Source organism: Podarcis filfolensis (assembly GCF_964270895.1).
Source record: "Podarcis filfolensis genome assembly, chromosome: 7".
Classification (NCBI taxonomy): Eukaryota; Metazoa; Chordata; class Lepidosauria; order Squamata; family Lacertidae; genus Podarcis; species Podarcis filfolensis.
Window position 1 is genome coordinate 23,047,793 of NC_139603.1, and position 4,331 is coordinate 23,052,123.

Genomic DNA, 4,331 nt, shown 5'->3' on the forward strand with positions numbered 1-4,331 from the left:
TTGTGCTTGGAACATTATTTTCACAAATCTGCAGCACTCCAAGATCTGCTGCAAGAGCTGTGGAGATTTTAAAAGACATGTGTAGTGAGTAGAAGGAGATGGGGGGGGCTCATTTCACCCCATTTTGGTCTTGTTGGCACTTGGCCATAAGGGTTTTCCTTCCTCTTCTGTCTGGTTCATCCCATTGCACTCATTTAAGTCATATTTTATGCAAGCATTTTGTATAAAATATGAACTTTCAAAATAAAAAACACACACATTTCAACGCTTTTCAATGTATTTACTAGAAAAATATGTACTTCCAATGCACTTTTATATATTTATTTTTGGCACACCTTTTTGCACCGACAATGTATTGTAAAACCCGAAGAACAGTACAATCTGCATGGGAGTCACTGCCCCATCCAAAATCAAGTTTGGGACATCACATTGGTCCCCAATACTGCAAAAAGCAGAACAAATATATCCTTCCTCTATCTGTATTCCTCAACTGTGATGTGACCAGGCTTGTGGTTCTTTTCTCCTCCTTAAAAATCCCAAAACTGTAAAATGTGGGTGCACAAATGAAATCTGTTTTTGCATCCCTCGGAATTATGGTCAGCTTTTCCAACACAATATTCTCTCAGCAGCCTTTTTCACACAGAAGAGATGAAGGAGGAATTTCCCCAAGTCCCCTTTGTTTAAACTCTTTCTGGTTCCATTGAGGGTCCTTCTTTCCAAATGACAAGACACCCTTTTTTCCACATGAAATGAGAAGAAAGGAGGAGTGGGTTACAGCAGAGAATAGGGAGAAGTTTCATTCATTAGCCATGCACTTGAGGGAGAAAGCTTTCTGGTTTTTCAGAAGGGGCTACTGAGACAAGCCACAGAGTTGCCGGAAACAAGGTGTGGTTTCCCTACGCAAGACCATTTCAGTGTTGTGACTTGGTGTGCCAAAGCCATCGTGATTTTAATCATTTTCAGTCCACTGACCAATTGTGCAGATGCTCTATTGCACCTCAGGCATCTGATATATTATTCAGTTTCAAGTCATCCTCTGGAAAACCAGTGCAGATTGAGCTAAAAGGCGATATGCTGAAATGTAGTAGCCTCATTCACACAAGCAGGTACTGTGTCAAGTAGGGTTGCCATGTGTCCTCTTTTTCCAGGGCATGTCCTCTTTTCCAGGGCTAAAATTTTTGTTTGGTGGATTTTTTAAATTTGACAAAATGTCTCTGGCTATACTTTCTGGATGAGACATAGACATAACTGGCGGTTGAAGACTTGCTTTCCTCTTCTCTTCTCTTGCCCCCCTCAGCAATATATCACAGCTTCTATAGCCTACATATAGTAGGGGTATTTAAAATGATAGTTGCCATAGTCCTTTGTGGCGTTCTTACAAAGCCCCTGGTCATTTCATGGACTATTGACCTGTACACCACTGCTTATTCTTCCACTGCCACCAACCAGGTTTCTTCTGGTGAAATGCTGAGTCTCAGTCAGGTTGTAAAGTCAACAATGAAGATGAAAGTTTATTGAAGAGCAAACAAGTTTTAAGTATCTTCAGAACAGTTTCTCAGATGTGTTGCCTTAACTAAATGTGGCACCATCTCACACTGTCACACTCTTCTCTCTCAGTTCTATCCGTGTCTATCACTCTAGCTGTCACAACGGCTATGTTCGTCTTACTGGCTCTGTCTGACTCTGACTCCTCTATTTCCCAATGGTAAAACCCCTGGGCTGAGCCTCAAAACCAGGTAGGCTCCGCCTCTGAGCTTTCTCATTGGTCAATCTACATCAACCATTTCCATCCCTCTGTACAAACAAAATCACAAGGAATGGGCAAACGCCACATCCTCTTTTTTGCCCTTCAAAATATGGCAACCCTAGAGAGGAGAATAAAGGGGATATGGAGTGGTCTTCACCACATGTCAGAAGTGGGCAACACTTCTCAGCCACCTTCACTTCTGAGCTACCTTTGCGACCAGAGAAAAAAGTGGGTGTTCCAATAAATGTATTTTTTACCTTTGTACAGGTTTTTACACACACACACATTCCTCTATCCAGTATTATCCGCATTCAAGGACACATTCCAGCCAGTCAAACTCAAAAATGTTCTTGGAGATTCAGTGAGAAGACTGGGGAGAGGAAGTGTGGCTGGAGAGAGGTGTGGGGTGAGTCCCAAGGACCAGATAGATAGGTTTGAGGGAATGCTGTTGGCTTCTGATCCTGAAGTTCCATACACCTGACATAACTGATCACTACAAAAGGGTTGTGGTGTGTACATCCTGTTAAATAGTGGGAAAGATGGACGAAGGACACAGCTCTGTTGGATTCACAGCTCTTTATTGCAGCAGTTAGAACTGCTCCTGGAATCAGACTGACTGCAGCCTAGCTGGCTGTTTTATATAATACTAAGTAACTTGAAACAGTAACAACTCACAACTAGCTAACCAATCAGGAGCGACAGTTTTCAATCCTTCATTTACATACTGGTGGCCCTCAGTGAGAACTGCCACTAATCTTAATACATAACACACCCCACCTAGCCTGGTGTGAGAGGCCCTGAATAAGAGAGCTAAGAGGAGTCAGTTGGAAGGGAGGAGCCTTTCTCTTTTCACAGACCCAGTTTCAATTTGTGTGGAATGTGTGAATGGTAAAAGGAAATGGGGTATGAGTTTTCCTTTAATGTTGCTTCCACTTCTAAAGATTCTACTCAGTGCTGTTTTTTCTAGAAAAAGAGGTGCCGGAACTCACCATAAATAACACCTCCCTCATTCACCTAGAATGGCAATTGGAGCCCACCTGAGAGATGCCAGAACTGAGTTCCAGTGAGTTCCTGCTGGGGGGGAAAGCCCTGCAAAATGGCTGCTCAGTCTTCACCATATATGCCCTTTTGGGCACAATGTTAATTCTCAAGGTTTGGAATTTAAGATGGAGAGAAGAAATGCCCTTTGCAAAGGTGAAAACAGCAGCCGTGGCCTACAGAGGCTATATGTCAAGCCCATGTTATCGCTCCGCAGAGAGTGCCACTGCAGTGACATGGTAATGTATGATTTCAAGGGTAATGGGTATAAAGCATTCTACAAAGGTTAAAAAGTTGCCGTTGCCCATGATTGCTTAAATTATTTCAGAATAGAACCTTTTTCAGATTCCTGCAGGCAATATGTTACATCAATGCTTCTCGCCATGTGGGTCTCTCTGGGGCTATTTAGTCTGATTGAAAGCATGTGTCTGCTTTTCGATAACTGCAATCAGAAATATCACTTGTCTGGAATAATGTAAATGACCAGTCTTATAAATGGTGTATAAATACCACCAGCACCATGTCTAGATCATACTGCCCCTACTCTGTAATGCATGCATACAACATACATGTATTTTTCATTGTGCCTTGAAGATGTTGTCTCCAGGTGAGCACTCTTTTGAAAGATGCATGACAGTGGTTTTCAAACTTTGTCCCATGTCAGGGATGGGGCAAAGGAGGAATGGTGGAGACCTCCTCCCCAGCATGACCCTCCCAGGGAGGAGGAAGAGGAAGACAGTTTTGATTTACAACAGGGGGTTGAGGGAGGAAGCAGCTCAGAGGCAGATGAGGGGGAAAGTAAAGAAATCATGGGAGAGCCAGAACAACCCCCGGCTGACATGTTGTCATTAGAAAGCATTCCAGATCCTCCATCTCCCAGAACCCAGCAAGCCTTAAAAGCAGGAGAACAAAGAGCTCAAAGACAGAGGGCACATATTCCTGATTCCTTATCTTCTACTTCTTGGTTATTTTTTCAGATACAGAGAAAAAGCTGCTACAGAGTGGAGAAAAGAAATCTATGAATCGGTCCCAAAGTCACACATAAAGTTGATGGGTACAGGGATGTGAATGTATATCAATTGGCTTCAATTTGATGGGTTACAAACTAGCAAACCAATCTAAAATGTTTCCCCAATGGTAAAAGTTAATACATCCCCAAATAAAATTATTCATCACCTACTATGCAGATCCATCTTGACAGGGCTGAGATGCAGTCTGTTTGATAACTGCTTTTGACTTTACCAAGACTTAAAGCATATCCCCTTTGTGACATCACACATGACATCAGAATGGCATGTTTGCATTCAACCTGGACCATCTCCATGCCAACAGCAATGGCTAGCAAACTTCTGCAACCAAGTAACCATCAGCCTGATTACCCAGTTATTTCTATCTGGACTATTGAATGTTCATTTTTTTGCTCTTATAATGAAAGCCTGGAGAAGAGCTGTGTATAATCTGAAAACCTGCTTCCACTGTTAAAGACAACTATTTGTCAGGGACTGGGCAGAGGAGGAACAGTGGAGACCTCCTCCCCATCCTGACT

The 4,331-nt window shown here is 42.7% G+C and overlaps 1 long non-coding RNA gene across 1 annotated transcript in view; it reads right to left on the reverse strand.

The window, feature by feature from the left end:
- Window positions 1–4,038, reverse strand: part of LOC310767196 — a 205,775-nt gene extending 201,737 nt beyond the window's left edge. The window contains exon 1 of the long non-coding RNA XR_014550710.1: window positions 3,962–4,038. This is a non-coding gene — a long non-coding RNA (uncharacterized lncRNA). The remainder of the gene's footprint in view (window positions 1–3,961) is intronic.
- Between the last annotated feature and the right edge of the window lie 293 nt (window positions 4,039–4,331).